At 33.9% G+C, this 19,318-nt stretch overlaps 2 pseudogenes; both read left to right on the top strand.

Moving 5' to 3' along the window:
- The first annotated feature begins 11,174 nt into the window (after positions 1-11,174).
- LOC149531760 (U-box domain-containing protein 15-like) lies at positions 11,175-13,207 on the top strand (annotated as a pseudogene).
- A 2-nt stretch (positions 13,208-13,209) lies between these two features.
- On the top strand, positions 13,210-13,930 carry LOC149531759 (uncharacterized; annotated as a pseudogene).
- The last annotated feature ends 5,388 nt before the right edge of the window (positions 13,931-19,318 follow it).

The following is a 19,318-nucleotide window of genomic DNA, read 5'->3' as shown; positions in this document are numbered from 1 at the left end:
CAAAGGTACAAGGGAGATGTTTTTGATGTGTGTGGAAAAAATCTTGATAATTAATGATATCCCTAAAATATGTTCAACTGTCCCTGTTAAGGATGAATGTAGAACCTATCCAAAAGAATGTATTATCTCCTTAAATGATAAAGAGATCTCTTGCAACTGTTGTACATAAGTATCCACAAGCACATCAATCTGTGAAGATCGATCATGTAGAGAATGGACATGAGGGTTAGAGTGAGCCCTCACAATAACTGAAGAAGGATCTTCTCCATCAAAGAGAAGATGTATATCATCAACAATGTCCCCCAAATCCATTGTATGTGACTCCACAAACAAACCGAAAATGTTTGTCAAGAAATCATTCGCTAATGCTAGAGCTAGAAGACAAGGTGTACCCTATTGTACTAGACCTATCACTATGTCAATGTATGCATGTGGACTATACCAATGTCGTGACCTCTCCTGCAACTATCGATAGAACCCCACATGTCTGAATCTATTGAAGCACTATCACTGGTGTCACTATCAGTTTCCATAATGTATGATGTGGGAAGAGGATTAGAGGATAAGCTGAGTGAACTTTCCTCAAAATGTACATCCTTCTCCACAAAGATCTCATGCGTCTCAAGATCCATAGGTTTGTATGCCTTAACAATGTCTTCATATCTAATGAAAGTACAAGGCCGATGTGGCAGTACCTTACATCCCTTGGAAGAAATGTTTGCCCATGTTGAACAACTAAAGACTCTAAAGTGTGTCACAATTGGTTTTCTACCACACCATGTCTCAAAGGGAGTCTTTCCATCTAAGGCAGGATGAGGAGACCTGTTAAGTATGTGATTGGTATTGTTGATTGCTTCGACTTCAAATGATGGATCTAGAGACTTGGCTTGTATCATGCAACTTGCCATAGACTTAAGAGTTCAGATCCTCAATTTTGCAATATTTATCTTGTGCAGACTGAATGTTGTTGGATTTTGAAGATCAATACCCTCAAGTTTGCAAAAGTCTTTAAGTCTTTTGTTCAAATATCTACTTTCATTGTCCATTCTAAGAACTTTGATGGCTTTCATTGATTTCTGTTCAACATGAGTCTTGAAGGCTAGAAACTTGTCCAACACTTCATTCTTGTGATGAAGAAAGTAGACCCAAGTGTAGTGTAAAAATTTATCAATGAAAGTAAGTATGTAGCGACCTAGGTTGACTGATGTCATTGCAAAAGGACCTGCTAGTACGATGTGAACCAACTGAAGAACAATTATTTCTCTTGAAGACTTCCCTTTATGTAACTTCTCCTCTAGATGCATATCCACTGAACCTGTTGAACATTCACCGTGGGAAAATTTGATTGTAGGTAGACCTTTGACCATATTGTTTGAGCAAAATTGTTGAAGCTAGTGGAAGGCATGATGACCAAACCGCTTATGCCATAATTTGATGTGTGAATTGGATTGAGTTAACAAGGCTTGTGAAGGAGACTTGGGCACAAAGTGGGAGAAAGAATAAAACCTTTTGTCATGATTAACTTTCCCCATTGCAACTAATGAATCATCTTTTATACTACGCACCTTTACTGAGTTAGGAAGGAACTCAACTTTATGACCATCTCCAAGGTAAGTGATTTGGTAAATTGAGAGGGGATTAGAACTTAGGTTTGGAACTTAGAGAACATCTTTGAACTCTCCATTTTCCATCTCCACATTTCCTCTTCCTTCAACTTCCATTTTTGTATCATCTCCCACAAAGATGTGTGGTACCTTTGACTACTTCAATGAAGAAAAATCTCCTTTTGAAGAACCCATATGATATGAGGCACCTGAGTCAAAAATCCATTCCATTGAAGAACTTGAATTTTCCATGAGTGCTTGCCCTTTTCCCTTTGAATCTAAAGAAGATCCTTTCTCCTTATAAGCATTGGGTAGTGGAACATTATGTTTCTTCATGATAGTCATCAACTCATCAATATTTTTATGATAATACTCATGTTCTTCATGACCCAATTTCTTGCAATAGGCACACTTTTTCTTTTCCTTATTATTGTCCCCCTTCTTGTTTGATTTGATTGTGTTGTTGTCTTTTCTACATCCTCTGATTTTTTATTCTTCCATTTCTTATTCTTGCCCTTTCCTTTATTTGAAGATTGTCTAGCTGAATTTTGAGAACCCTCATTATTGGCCACCAATGCCTTAGACTTAGGTGAATTGAGAATCGCCATTGATTTTAACTTCTTTTCTTCTTTATCCAATGGTTCAACAAAATGATCAAAAGGGATTTTCTGATAGGCAGACCCGAATGTAGTCTTTGATGTGTTATAAGTAGAAAAAAATGTGGAGTACTCAGATGGCAGTTTATTATGAATGAGATAAATTAACCTGTCATCTTTAATAGAACTCTCACAATCATCTAGTTTTGTTCTTAATTCATTCACCTTTATGATAAAATCCTATATGGAATCAAATGTCTTTGGATCTAAGGAGACAAGCTCATCTTCAATTTTGAAAACATCTTCCTCTAACACTTTACCATATAGGTTTTGGAGGGTATCCCAAGCTTCCTTGGATGTACAAGACTTCTAAATCTGATATATGATCTTGTCTTCAACTCCCAAACAAATATAACCTAGGGTTTTCCTATCCATTATTTTCCAATCAGTGATTTCACTAGCAGATACTTGATCACCTATTGGTTTAGGAAGGGTACTGTCTACATATTGAGAAACTCCTTTATGCATTAAATGACACCACTTTTTAATGGACTATGTAGCATAGTTATGTGGAGTTAATTTTGGAAATTTAAAATTTCCCATCATGCAAAAAATGAAAGAAAACTACAGAAAAAGAGGAACACAACACCAAGAACACCCCCCCTTTTCACTCAATCAAGAAACCCCCCCAAAAAATATGCTTTTGGCACTTTATATCTAGTGCAATTACAATGGCCACTTGCCAATTTTGGCCTTAGTGGACTTCTTATTTTTCTTTTTTACAACCTCCTTATGGAGTTCAAAACTGGAACATTACAATGTATCTCAGATATACAACAATTATGAAGATATATCGAAGTATTACAATGTAGAAAAGGACCTAATTCTAAAAGTGACACGTTTGTCCACACAATCCTATAATCTGATTATAGATCTAGAAAGTAGACAAAAAATAATGTACTTTCAAAAAAATGGAACCTATTTTTTTGTCCAGATGAACCCGTACAGAGCATTTGAAGTTGCAAAATGAAGGATTGGATAGGTATAGCCACCAAAAGATGCAATTTCTAACAAATCTATGCACCAAAACTAGAAAAGAACTACACTGCTAAAAAGTTTAGGAAATTTTAGCCAAAATCAAAAAAATTGCACGTAATTTGGAGTCTGCATGACTGAGATATGGCCTCCCAAAGTTAGACTGCAAAATCAAAAATCAATCTAGAGAGGGGTTGGATCAGCAAAAGATGGGGTTAAATTTGATGGTCATACGTTTGTTGCAACAGTTCTATTTTGCCACTGGATGATAGTCTAATGGCCGTCAAATTTAGGCTAGTGAATTTGATGATGTCAGTAATTTTTTGCCCTAGATGACGTCAACATGACATAATAATGACATCAATAGATGAGCTGGTGGTACAAAATTGTACGATCGGTACAGACAAATCCAACGTGTCTAGACTGAGGTGACATATGGATCAGCACTGATTGGATGTACAATGTCCATGTAGATTGATGGTGTGGCATGACAGTTGTCTGCTGACTGGGCTAGAACGCAAGTGCTACATGGAGGATGCTCTACTTACCATGTGCAGGTCACTGCAGGATTCACATCACAGGATGTTGTGGGTCATGATGTACACGTGAAGCAAGGAAATTTGAAAAAATTGCAGAAACTATTAAAATTCAAATCTGAACAATAAATTAATAGATTGATTAAATGACCATACCCAAGTTGCAAATTAGGGCCTTCAAGTGCCGATTTGCAAAAAAAAATTGCTTCAAAATTGACTTTGCCCTAGAATAGGCAAATTTATAGTCGATTTTCACCAAATCGACATTTTGGACACAATGGCAAGGTCCGTTCTGGCTCTGGACTCTCTCAATTTATGTAGATTCTTTAGATTCAGGTCAAGGTGTTGAAGCAACAATGGTCTCAAATGGATATGTGAAGAGAATCTCCTTGAGCTTTGATACCATGTAATAATTTTTCTTAGGGAAAAATTCACCCAAGACCAAGGAACTCAAGCACAAGCACAATAGTAGACCAAAAAGAGTATGATCAAAATAATGATATATTCATTCAATACTCATTGTAAGTACACTAGGAGTGTCTGTATATAAAGGCCTTTGAGATGCATCTAGAATGCCTAGAAATCAGCAACATGATAAGTCATACAACTAGGTACATGTCCACCAGATATGGATTATCCTCCATTAAGCATAGGAGTTAGTGCAATGATGAGAGGATAAGCCTACAAAGGTGTAGCATGCAAAATAATGTTGTAGACACCATGTGCTAAATTAGGAGTGCAAATAATTATGTTGTCTACATGACAACTCAGTAAATTATGCAAACTCCAATGTTGTAGACACCATGTGTTGAATTAGAGTTGCTTACTCCAATGTTATCAACATGACAACTCGTAAGAGTGCACAAACTCCTAAGTGTCTCACCAAATAAATAATAAAACAATGCAATATAATAAAATAATGTATTAACCTAAGTAAACTTAAATAAAGTGTAAATAGTAAATACTTATTTACCCCAATAGAAACTACTACTCAAGTACTATGTTTGTACATTGTCCTCTATAATTCTTGAACAACTCTTACATGTCTTTGCCTCTCTACACACACACTTTTCTACTTCATTAAGACACAATGTAGAACATGTCCTCAATTGTGCTTGACCTGATCTTCAACACACAATTCATATGATCTCGTTCTTTGTCTGCCAGTCTTCCCAGTAATAATACTATGTTGACATCAATGATAAACATAGTCATGAATGTAGCATGTCAATCTCTTCAACTTCTCTAGAAATGCTTAGGATACTCCTAAAAATAATACCATCAAAATTCATGCTAACATACCTTGGGTTCTCTGTGAGTAGGCATTTTATGATAGTTACCAGGTTTTTGCTTATGGAATCAGCAACTACATACCTTCTAGATAGTAGTTAGATGAGACTTTAATTAATACATGATTATCCATTGCTCATTGGGTAATAAAAATTGATGCAAAGGAGGATCCATTATCACATACTAGAAATAGGGCATCCCAAACCTGGTAAAGATATGTTTTTCAAGAAATTTGTTAACCACCAGTGCCGTGCAATTCTAAAATATCTTTGCTCTTGTCCACCTCATGCAATAATCAATGGTTGTCAATATGAATGTATGACCAATAGAATATGGGTTTATGGGCTTGATAAAATCCATCCCCCACTTGGAAAAAGGATGTACCTCAAATACCATTTGCAAAGGCGTAGTTGGGTTCCTCTCTCTATTGGCATTGGCTTGAAAAACATGATAGAAATGAAGACGTTTGTGGGTGTCCTTAAAGAGGGTAGGCCAATAGTAGCCTAATCTCATGATCTAATGAGTTGTAGACTCTTGTAACCCATGCCTAGCGTTATTTTTTCATGGTATTTCTCCAACACTCCTTTGGCTTCCTCACGGTTTAAGCACTTCAACATATTCCTTCATAGTTTTGTATCTAGAGTTTTCTGTCTTTTAGCATGTAGGACTCGCATTTCATCTTCAAAGCCTTGCATTGAGTTGTTCATCCCTTGGGGACATCGATTTTGAAATAATTAATACATGATGTCTTGGTACTAGATGTCTAATATGAATTCCTCACTCATGTATACATAGGAAACTATGCCTTGTTCTTCATTGTCGGTCATCATCTTGGTTATGCCTTGTCCTCTTACAATTTTCATGAGTTGAATTTCCAAGTTGAATTATTGTAAGATAGTCATCCACTTCCCTCTTATATTTCCCATCTTGTTCTACATTAATTATTATTTGACCATAGGATCAGGTACAAAGGTGTACACCTTATTTCATAGTATATAGTGGCAAAATTTCTTGATTTCTTTCACAAGAGCAAATGACTACTTTTCTAGATTAGGGTAGTTCAACTCAGCATTTTTCAAAGGATAGCTCATAAAATAAATTGGTCTCTCATCTTCACCATACTTATTTTGTGTGAGAATATTTGCACATGAGTATTTTGATGCGAAGGAGTAGACCTCGAATGGTAATTGGTAATTGAAGCTCACAAGCACTGCAGCTGTGGAAATGGCTACCTTGATGTCTTCAAAAGATTTATTCCTCAAGGGTCCATTCAATCTTCACTCCCTTTTTTAGCATTTCATTGAGAGGGTGCACTATCTCGGCAAAACCATTGATGAATTTCCAAATAAAGTTGATCTTCTTAAAGAAATATTTCAATTCTTTGCGGCTATTAGGTGGAAACAACTTTAGTATCACTTCCACTTGCTCTAGGTCAATGGAAATTCCTTCTTCAGAGATGGTGTGTCCCAAAATTTTCCCTTTTGTAACCCCAAATGAACACTTCTTGGGGTTGAGGGAGATACCAAATTTCCTACATCAGTTGACTACCTACTTCAAATATGTTATATGGTTGCACTAGTAGAATTGGCCTCATTTTTTGACAAAAATTGGTTAAATTTTCTACTTGTGTTGGTTGAATGATCTAGAAAAAAATTTATTGCTATTTTCCTCATCAAAACTTTGACCAATCCTTGTCAACATCAAAATTTTGACATATAATTTGGTCAAAAGTGACCTCCCTTGTTTGGGAGAACGTCAATCAAACTTTCAACCAAACTTGGTCTAAATGGCTCCCTCAATCGTCCAGGGTACCAAACCCACAATGTCATCTAGGTTGATGTTTGACCAAAGCTTGGTTAAAAGTTTGACCAATGATGATCCCTCAATTGACCAAGATGCCAAACCCATGATGATATCCTAGTCGATGCTTTGAACAAAAGTTTGACTAAAGTTTGGTCAAAATTTTGACCAATGCCAATCAACATTGGTCAAAATTTTGACCAACATGATTTGTTAAAAAAATTACCTGAAGATAAATATCCAAAGTAATCACCAATAATAGCCTGATCGGTGATTAGTTTAGATATTTATCTTCATGTCTTTAGTGGGTGTACCACCACCTTGAGATGAGATTTCAAACTTATATTGATGGCACTTATAGAGAGATGAGATTCTAGTATGATGTTATTCCATCTCATAATTGGGAGATGTTGGGAGTTGGCCATGAAATTAGTAAATACCTATCAGATCCTATATATTCTCATACATGGGGAACAAGTTATAATAGATAAACTCTTGATAGTTAACATATTCTATCAGTCATGCATATATAAGGTTATGGTAGGTTAGTGGATGATAAAGGACATCTCTACTTGTGGTTTCTTGATTAAGGATGGCGTAATGTGGTAAATTTTGATGACCATAGTGGCACTACAGGTGGCTATAGATGGATGAGGTTCCCATCTATCAGGGTGTCTCATTCCATACATCTAGAACATGGAGAGGGAGAAAATATATGTTGGGGTTGTACCATATTGGCCCACCTATACCACAATCTCAATTGCTACATACACCATGAGTACCATAGATCAAAACTTACCAAATATATTAGGTATGGATGTCAAAGCACATCATGTGCATTAGGCATTTGAGTTAATCTTATCCTATTGATGATTAGCTCCCTCACACCCACATATGTTCATAAAAATCAAGACAAAAGGAACAAGAAACTAGTTCTCCTTTAGGTGAGATTGAGATAACACCTACTCCAAAACTAGTTTGACACCTTTATCCATTGAAATAAATAATGTTATATGTGTAATATTTGACAAAATCCCTTTATATCTGCAAAGTGACGCTGAACACAAATGTTGTCCTAGTGTAGATGTTGGTCATGCCCCATCCTACTTGTTGATTGAAATTAAAATCCCTCACATCCAAAATGATGCTTAACACAAATAGTGCCTTGAGGTAGAATGTATTGATGCTTTTACTTAAGTATTCAAACCCAATTTTCTATTGTTGTGATGAAAAATTTGGTGGTGGCTGCTTCTTCAATCCCTTGTTCCACATATACTACTTCTACAATTATTTCCATGTTACACCAGCCTTTTTTGCATGGATTATATTTCTTATCAATGAAGGTTTACAATGCTTGTGGAAGTTATAAGTTATCCCTTCTTTTTGCATCTACATATAATGAAGGTCATACAATTTTACAATGCTTACAATAATTTTAAAAGTGACTCCTCATCCTACAAGTAGGGACATAGTATAGTTTTGACAAAATATTGTCCACAATACAGTAATGAAGTATGTCATTCTTATGCACTGGATTGTTCTTATGGTCATTTTTTATACACAAATCCTCCCTTGCCCATACAAGTGGTCATATTATTTTCTCTCCTCATAGTTACAACCAGGGAGATATGATTCATTATACAATGTCTATATTTCCATAGAATAAAAACATGGATGTTTACAAATCCAAAGAATATGTTCACAATGATGACCTTTCTTAATGAATACAATTAACAACACTTGCAACATCCAAAATTGCTTCATGGTGTTGTTCATGCTTAACCCAAGGAACATATATGTTTTGCAACACCCATTAGAAATGTCACAATGCTCTGCGTGCTATGTAATTATTGGAAACTATGTGCCTAAAACACCCAAATGCTTCATAGTACCAGTCATGCTTGATTCCAAGAAATATATTATTATTACAATATCCACAATATTGTCATAGTATTGTCCATATTACCTAATCAATCTTCTTAGAAGCCCATTTTCCTAAGAATTTGCATGCCTACACCATCCAAGAATACTTCATAGTATTGTTGATCCTCAAACAAAGGAAACATACCTGAGTGCAACACCTACACATGTTCCATGGTGTTGCCCATGTTCCCAATTTCATGCTTTACCCCTACATGTCCATGCCAATAACTCCAAGTCTGTGTAGGAGAAGCTTCTGAATCTTTACTAGATCTTTTACCAAAATAGTATTTGCCATTGAATGTCATCTTTAATGTAATAATAGTTTTATAAGAAGGTAGAACATATCTTACAGCTTTTAGATATATCCTTACCATAAAATTTCACCTTTTAATTTGATTTTTGTCAACAAATCATTTCTAGTTAATGTATGTTTAAGTTACGCATTTATGGTTGTAAGATTTTTTTAAACTATTTTCCTTAAAAGTAATTGGGCATTTATAATTAAAAAGTGCACTTTGCTTTAAATTTCTAGGAGTGGTTTCCTGATCCCCAAACTCTAGCAAGCAACCTACATCATGTGGAAGGTTTTAAAGGTTTTTAGATGATTGATCTTGGTATAAAAATGAGAAAGGATATTTTCTCTATGACAGTGGATGCTTAAATAATGTATGGGTTCTACATGCAGATGGTAATCCATATGTAGGTAGCCATTTGTTGATCTCAGATTGGTTTTGACAAGTGAGTGTCAACACACTTAAGACATTTACTTAGTTCATCTTGAACTAGTAATACATGTCGAGCACAACATATAAATATTAGACCATGTCGAGTTACAATGAGTACCAGGTCACTCATGTGTCGAGTCACTCAAGTGTCAAGCAAATAGACCATGCCAATTGATTCAAGTGTCGAGTAAATAGTGGATGTCAAGCAGTTCAGGTGTCGAGTTAGAAGCAAAAATACAATGTATGTCGAGCATCAAGGACTTCATATGTCGAGTGACAGTTTAGTTTTTTTTTTGTAGTGGCACAAACAAATGTGTAAACCATTTTCAAGTCTACCTAAGGATAGATCTCGATATTTTGAAGATAAGGATGAATCTATATGTGGATTCCCTATGCAATTACATGCAGCCAATTAGAAAATGGGAAGGTTTAAGCAGAAAAATGGATGAATCTAAGTCATAGATTTGTACCTAAACTTAAGCCACCTAAGTCTTCTTAAGGAGGACAAAACCCAAAACTCTTTACAGTATGGATGGGTGATTGATCAAATTGGAATTAAAAAAAAGATAGTTTGCATAGCATTCAAGGTGACTTAGCAATAAGAGTGAATTGTAGAGTCAGTTAAAGTGAAGAACAGAGGATAGAGAAGGATATAGCAATGATACATAAGATTGTGAAGGATCAATCAGAGATTGGATAGAGCTGATCTATTATCAGGCAAGCAAGTGCCAACTGCAAGATCTATGTTGAGACATTTTGACAAGTCAGTTCAGTTAAATCTCTTAACAGAGTAGTCCTAACAGGCTGTATGAAATCCTTTAATAGGGTGCTTACTTAATTGTAAGTTGAAGTCCTCCAATCAGGCACACATCTAACAGGGTGTTGAAATCCTCTAACAAGGTGGGACTTAACAATCTTTGTAAGCCTTTAATAGGGCAAACCATGATTCATGGTCAAACCATTGTAACCTTAATTGGATACACTTTATTGTTATAGTAGTGAAGATTTGTGAGTGTCATCCCCACCCTAATTTTACCTTCTCATTTTGAGGGTTTATGTGTGATCATATCTAGTGTTAAGTGTGTGTGTTTGATTACATGTTTACATGATTGATGCATATGCTTTATATGTTATTTCAGTATATTAATGCATGTAATGTATGAATGGTGAAAGTTTTATGGGTCCAAACTCTTGATTCCTCCCCCCCCCCCCCCCCCCCCAAACAACAAAAGTTAACTCCTTTCCCACTTATAATTCCAACAGTATTTATGTAAGCAATGGTTAAAAATGTGACATGTTATATGTATCTTTAAATATTTAAAATTTGATAACTTGATACATTGGATATTATTGACAAGGGAAGTTTAGCCTGGGCCATGTGTTTTCCCTGATTTTACCCAAGCCACAACTCCAAAGTGGTGGTCAAAATTAGTTAGTAGTTTTGTTTCAAATGTTGTTGACAATATATGGAATGATATGAATGAGCTTGTTGTTTTCAAGGTAAACTAGATAGAGAGTCATGAAGTATATTTAGTTTTGGTTGTAGTACCTATGATTATTTTTACAATTTTAGGTCATTAACTTATAAGACAGCAAAAAATGAGAATAATAGTTAGAGTTAATTACTTTGGAAGGTGTGATGCTATACAGACTGTGAAAAAAACCATGCCTAAAAGCAGCATTCATGGAGGGGATAAAGAATTGGGTGGACAGCAGAAGCATTCTCACTACCACAATGCAATGTGTAATGTTGATGCAAAGTACTCTTGTATAAACCATTCTAATATTTTGTTGGAAAGGTCTTAAGAAGGTTCCTTCATATTTTATTTATTTTTGGTTGGTTATGGTAGGTATATGGCACATTAATGGAAAGGTCCACATTTGAAGGAATGCTACTAGAAAGTCCCAATCGATGAACCTTTTTTTTAACAAAAATTGGATACATAGGCATTCAAAGACATATGCAACATGGACAGGAGATAATATTTCAACTTGGGAACACCTACATATGAATATTGTCATGGCCTTGAATCTGGTATGTGTCTTTAGTTTCATCTTAGTTACATAGTACTCTATTGTTTAAATGGTTATGATTGAACTTCAAATGATTATAAGTCATTGTTCTCTCAAATGGGAAAAACACACAAGAAGCGAATACTTTGACAAGTTTTTTGATACATAAAACTAATAAGTATGCAAGGAAGCTACTTAAAAAGGCCATAAATCCATAGAGATGGAGATGCAAGATGAGTATATCCAAGGAAATATTTTAGGATGTAAGTTGAATGCAATAAGAGGGCTAGTTGCAGATTTGTTACCAAATATGCTATACAGGCTTATACAAAAGTAGATATGAAAATCTCATTAAGAATCCATTTTATCTTCTTGGTGTAGGATAAAAAATAAATTCTCAGTTCTAACTTCCTCTAAATCCCTCAAAATATTTTTTATTATATTTTGTGCACTTCAATGCAAAATGCCCCTAGAAGAAAACACTTTAATGATACCTACATGCATGCATTCAAGTAATCCTGTTAAGAATTGATCCAAAGAATGATAGATGATATTGAAAATTTATTTGAAAAGGTAGGAAATCAAAAAATCACAAAGTACCATTAATTTCTCCATTGAAGGGAGTTGTAAAGTTAGTACTCTATATCTTTACATTCATGAAATTCATGATGGATGCATGTGTTTGTGGCTTAATGCTTCTTCTTTATCTATCTTTCTTCACTTATTAAACTAGAATGCATCTAGCGGTAGTAAAATGGTAATGTGTAACTGTGAAGTATTAGACTAGAGAAGGTTCGAGGAAATTAGTTGTAGTCCAAATGTGTGTGTTTTTGCAGTCACATTCTGGACATATTTTTTGTTGTTACACATTACTGTGAAAGAAGTAATTATAAGCATTTCAAAATTGTGTTACAATATCATTATCTAAATGCTTGAGGAATGTATATTATGATTGATGAGGTAGAGCTTTTCTTGTTGTTTTAGAAGATGAAGATAGTTATTTTTTTCATTTTCTTTCCTTTTGACTATGGTTTCCTACTATATACCATATTTTTTCTTATGTGCACCATTGAGCCCTTGACAATGGTGGAGGTCTTAAGTGTAGCAGTCAGCCTATAAATTAAATTCTATAAAATCAAGTTTAACTCAACACTTTCATTTGTTTATTTAGATTATATTTGGGAGTCTATTTGAGGTATCCACCCTCTAGATCTCTACCTTAGGATTCTCTTCCACGTATTTATTCCTTGGAAAAGGCCCAACAATCTACTAAAGCTTTGCTTCAACTCTTTCCTAATGGCAGAAAACTCTATCTAGTCTTCGAGAGCAAGGTAATCACAAGAACGTTTGAACAACTAACTGAGGAACTGAATTAAGCTCTAGATAGCTTGCCTGGTAATTTACTAAAAGTTTCTAATGAAGTTAAAGAATTGGTTAAGCTAATGCACCTCCAATTAAAGAGATCCTAGAGGAGAGATGATACATAAGATATTGAAATTTGCATAGATATTATAATTTCCCTTTCACATAAGGATAGTAGAAATGAAAATTTTGTTTTTCTATAAAGGCTAGCAGACATACTTTAGCTATCTACTATTCTTGATCTAGCAACAGAGTCAAGAGCACTGAAAAATCTCAAGAAAGAAAGAGGTAGTCATATGGGTGAAACTACTGAACATGTAGTGACATGGGTGAAACTACTAAACATGTAGTGAATTTTTTGTCATCAAGTGATGCAAAGATTTGGGAGCATGTAGTGACTATCCTTCTAAATTTATCTATTCATAGTAGTAAAAAATGATTGATTGTTCAAGAAGGAGCCATTAGTTATGTAATAGAAGTCTTAAAGCATGGTAGCATAGAAGAAACAGAAAATGTTGTTGCAACTCTTTTTAGCCTATCTATTGTGGACAAGAACAAGATTATAATTGGAGCCTCTAGAGCCATCCCTCCTTTGGTTGATCTATTATGTGATGCAACACCAAGAAGGAAAAAAGATGTTTCTACTGCACTTTCAATTTGTCAATTTATCAAGGAAACAAACTTAGGATTGTTCGGATTGGAGTTTTCCCTTCTCTAATGGCATTTCTTGTTGACCAAAACATTGGAATGGTGGATTAGGCTCGTTCTATTCTCACAATACTTGCTACTCATCAAGAAGGTAGGATTGTTATTACAAGGAAAATGTTGTATGTATTCTTGTTGATTTATTTCATTTAGCCTTGGCTTGCAAGAATGGTTTTGTTTTTCCTCCCTTGGTTATAAATGACTCCTTACATTTATAGATAACATTTTAGGTCAGTGCATACAAAGACTTAGTTGAAATTTCTTGAAATAGCACTACTAGAGCCTGATGAAAGGCAACCACTCTTCTAGATCTCATGAGTAAAAAATAACATGTTTCATAAGTTTGACTTTGTGTCATTTTGTTCTCATTATACACCCAATAGATGAACTCATATTGGATATGCAAACCTCATGCTCCATTTGTAATTTGGTATCATTTGGTACTACTAAATGAGTGAAGATTATTTTACTATTTAGACTATTTAGACTAAATGTGAAAATCCAATACAATTTTACTATTTAGACTATTTACCATTGTCATCTTACCAATAGAAATAGGCCACACTAAGTAAACAGATCTCATATCTCCAAATAGATTGGCATCATCTGCTGCCAATGAAAGCTTGAGATTACGAGGTTCTTCTTTAGAGTGTGGCCATATTTTTCTATGTCTTTCAATGTAGAATCATCCAAAGGCATTTGCATAATGTCATCTTGACTTCTATTGCATGCATGGTAATCCATAAATTGTGCCAAGCTAGTGCACCTAAATAATCGTTCAAGACACGGAATAATGGGAATGTATTGAAGAACCTTGTGAGGCACCTTTTTTTGTTATTTGATTTGACCGATATCTACTAATATGACAATCAGGGCATTCTGGTACAAATTCATGTTGTTTATGATATAGAATGTGATCATTGGGATGTGCATGTATTATCCAATACTTCATGCCAATTTGATTCATAATGGTAGATAATTCTCAGTATGAACGAGGTAGAATGTTTGGTGGTGGTAACAAAAACTCACCTATCAGCCTACAAAAACAAATATGAATTTTTAATATAATGAATAGTAATTGTATGCTAACATTGAAGATGACAAAAATGGCATACCTTAGCATACGTGACATTGCTACATTGGATAAACCATTCGTAACCTTCAAGTTCACCAACAACACTATAGAAGAGAGAAGAGTTGTTTGGGAGCCTTAGTATAGGGGCTTGTATGCCTTCTCAAGCATATGTATATCAAGACCATCTTAATCATTACTATCAGATGCGCTAGTACCATTATCTTAATCAATTGTGCCAATACCATCTTTTTTAATCATATCCTCTAGCACATTATCATCTTCTTCCATGGGAGCATTATCCTCAGCTTGGATATTCACACCTCCATGTTCCTCCAACTGGAAATCCACATCCACATTCTTTGATTCTTTAAGCCCTTATACTTTTTGCAAGGACAATTACATTTGTCGACTTTTCTTTATAACTAAGACCACAATCTAGCAATTATCTCATTATTTTGTTTTGGGTTCATATTGTCAAGTGTAGTCTTTCTTCACATGAAAATACATCACATTTTGAAAGAAAAATTTAGCGTAATTAATGTGTATGTCTACAAAAATATTGGACATGTTGTACTTACTATTTATATCTACACATATGGTTTTCAAAGAAAAATTTGGTGTAACTAATCTGTATATCTGCAAAAATATTGGACATATTGTACTTAATGTTTATATCTGCACATATGGTTTTAAAAGAAAAATTTGGTCTAATTAATGTGTATATCTACAAAAATATTGGACATGTACATAATGTTTATATCTTCACATATAGTTTTGAAAGAAAAATTTGATCACCTCACTCAAATTCACCCATATTATAATCAATGAAAAGTTGTTTGCATACAATGCTCTCTGCAACTATCCTAAATAAGTATAAAAAAGAGCATAGTTTCAATTCTCTTTGCAACTATCTTAAATTGGTGTACACCACCTAGGCCTATCCTTCTTCAAGATTTTTGGTTTTCATTGTTTGTGATGTAATAATTATTTGATGTGTAACACCATCCATTTTGTGTGGTCGAGGTTCTCTGTGGTCACTTTACAAGCTAAGAGAGTCCTTAGTCCACTAGGTTGAGTTTTCTTGGTTTTTGTGTTTTGGTGTTCAATAATGGAAAACAAGTTTTTTCACCTTAGAAATTAATTTCCTACTATTCCTAAAGGTTTTGGATTCATTGGTGTCCATTAGGATCAAAAATGCAAAAAGTTGTCATATTTGACAAGAAATTGCAAATATGCAAAAATGCAATTTTGGAAAAGTTGTCAAAAATGTCTTTTTGGCCTCCCAATGTTCATAACCATCAAATTTTGGTTTTAACTGATTGGATGAAGGTATTTAAGACTCATTGTTTCTATTTCATACTTATTGTGTTGTGCAAAAGAATCAACATTTTATGAAGGGAAAAAGTTATTTTTCAAAGCAAATTTGTTTTGTACGGCTCTGTACAAATTGGTTAAGGATAGATGATGCACATGTAAATTTGGATTCCTATGTTACCTTTCATTTTCAATTTATTTGGTTGAATTTTATTGAGTTTGGAGGTAGTTATAGCAAATTTTCTGACTGTGGGTTTGAAACCCTCATTTCAAGGGTTTGAAGCCAAGAAATGGCTATAACTTGCAATTTCACTATTGGAAATTGATTCCCTTTGGCAAAATGCAAGTAGGTAGGATAGATTTTGAGACTTCAAAGAATCGAGATAGGAAAATCCCATTAGCCACTTCAAACTTGATGCCCTATGCTAAATATGACTATGTATTTTGCCTTAGTATGCATTGTTTGAGCAAGTAATCATCAAAGGAAGATTGTGGGTTAGATTTTCTGGATGGAATAGTTCATTCTTGGTCTTTAGGAGGTCAAAAAATGAATAGATCAATTTTATGCACCCTATGGAGGCAATTCTAGCAAGCCCTAGCCTAATTTGATCACCTAGGTTAGAGTGTTGTTTGTAGTTGCTTGTATTGCTAGAGTGAACCTGATTATTGTTTTTTGGGGAAAAGTAAGAATTTTATTTGAACTTTCCAAGTCTTTCCTAAGAAGCCTTTAAACCACAATATCATCCTTGTTTGGAGAGAAGTCATTAGGAGAGACTTAGTCTACAAGTAGGCTAAAGGCCACAAATCTGATATGTACGTAGTCAACCTTTAGATGGAAAGTTGGGTGATTGAAACAAGTGTAAAATCCTTTAAAAAATAGTATAGGATACCTTAAGTCTTGGATCAGCATATTGAGACTCATAGTGCTTTGAAGGGAAGTAGGAACCAAGAAGTGAATTAGGAATCTTGAAGAAGGAAGAGTAGAAGTTTGAATTGATAGTGCATCAACACTTTAATCCATATTTGAACTTTGGATTGGGAAGAAGCTCTGTTGTGTAACTCTATATCATAAATTCCCAAGAAGGCAAATCAGAAGAAATTTGTTATCTTGAAACATTCTCTCTCACAACAGTATTTGATCATAAACAAATCCCATGTGAAGTAACAAGACAAAATCTCTTTAAACAAACTTGAAAAGACATTTAATGTTAGACTGTGTTGACTTAAAGACTTCTCACAATCAATCAATCTGAACAAAGAAGACACTCTTATGTTTGAATTTGTTGAGCCTTAATTTCGTTAAATACACATTTGACATTTAAGGACTTTGTTCAGGCAAGTGGATGAGACATGTATTTACAAGAGGACAGAACTGTTTGTTCTATATAACCATTTTAATCAGAACTAATTTAATTTAATTTAATTTAATCTTTAATCTTTTATATATATATATATATATATATTGAATAACAGCATTTATACCACTAGATCATGAAAAAGTATATCAAAATATGTGAAAAGGAATAGAAAAAGATTGAAAGAATATATGAACATGTTATTTGGAAAGGGTATCCATAGCTATTAAATAGCTAATTTCATGTACTTTAAGTTCTTAATAATATAGAGCTATTGTTTTGGCTTATAGAGAGTTTAAGGATTGTCAAAATCAATGAAGATGAATTTAAAGTTGCCATCAACATATTGGTTTATAACAGAATCTTTGAAGAGGGGTTATGTTCGTGAAAATCTCATATTAGAATAATTCCTTATCAATTTTATTGTGATCTTCAAAAGAAAATAGATAATTATAGTTAAAAATTCCTTTTCAATTTAATTGATATAGATGCCAAGATGATTTTGGAATCAAATTGTAACATTAGTAATCTTTGACTTTTTTTATTCACTTGATCATGTCATATAGATATGTTTCATCATTCAAGAATTTTTCCTTTAATTCATGTCATATGGTATGATATATCTATTATATGTGTTCATCTTCATTTATAATCAACTATTGATGACACATGTTGGTAGTAGATGGTTATTTAAAACAACATTGAAGTTGTTAGTTTTGAATGTAATTTCTATGTTCAATATGAAGAAATGTGAGATGATATGATGTATCCATAATAAGTCATGTTGGTATTCAATATTTTTAATGCAAATGATCTTTGATTTCTTGATTTACTTGATCATGTGATCTAGATATATCTCATCATTCAAGACTTTTTCTTCAATTCATATGAAATGTTGTAATATATCCATTGTATTTGTTCCATTTCCCTTTAATGGTCTCTCTTTTCAAAAATGATGACACATGTTAGTGGTCATTGTTTTCAATCAAGTTGTGATGCAAATAACCTTTACTTTCTAATTTCTTTGACTTACTTGTGAAATGGATGTGTTTCATCTTTTTCTTTTATTGACATGACATGGCATGATGTCATATATCTATTGTATTTTTTCTCCCTTTTCTTATAATCAACTCTTGTGAAAGAGTCAATTCATTAAAGAGAATCAGTGACAGAGGCAAAGGCAGTCGCAGGGGAAACACACTTTGTGTTGGTTCATGGAGGATGTCGTGGAGCTTGGTTTTGGTACAAAATTCTCCCTCTCCTAAGAAAGGTAGGTCATGATGCCACTACAATAGATCTTTCCTCCTGTGGAATTCACCCAATGGCAGCAATGAAGTATTGCTTCTTGTAATTATGATTTCTTTATCTTGAGAGCTTTTGTTTGGAATCCACTTTGGAAAATCAAAACATTCAATGTTGTAGTGTCTCTTTCAATTTTGAATCACCAAGTCATTCTTATTACAATCCATGTAACATAATTTTATTGCTAATATGTGGTAGTAGTTGCTCTGAATTTTAGGAAATACCAAGTCAGGTACTTTGAACAAGCACCAGTATTTATACATAATTATCTAAATCGGTTCTTTAAAAATTGGTGATGCCTGAGTCTGTTTATGTAATTTCATCATTGTTTATGAATTCAGACTACAACGTAGATTATTTAAGAGCATAGATCACTAGATTGTGTTGGCCTCTAATGCATTTATGACACTTTAAAATTATTTGAGTTTAGCTTTCTTGAACTAAAACTTACTGAACAAAATTGGAGGTTTTTAGTCTTGTTAGCTCAATAATATGCTTCATTTTGGTTTAATCTGGGACAATGAAGAAAGGTTCTAAATTTGTTTCAAATATATTTGTTAAGTATCCAAAGTTTCTATGAACTTGAAGTGTACATAGTAGTTTGTAGTTGGAAAGACCATTGTAGGCTCAAGTCCAGGGGTATAATTGTATCTTAATGGAGTGTTAAAGCATTTAATGAGAAC

Source organism: Cupressus sempervirens, chromosome 11 (assembly GCF_028749045.1).
Source record: "Cupressus sempervirens isolate cs-2001-9-10 chromosome 11, ASM2874904v1, whole genome shotgun sequence".
In the NCBI taxonomy this organism is placed as follows: Eukaryota; Viridiplantae; Streptophyta; class Pinopsida; order Cupressales; family Cupressaceae; genus Cupressus; species Cupressus sempervirens.
The sequence above is the reverse complement of the archived record's forward strand: the minus strand, read 5'-3'. Positions and strand labels throughout refer to the sequence as shown.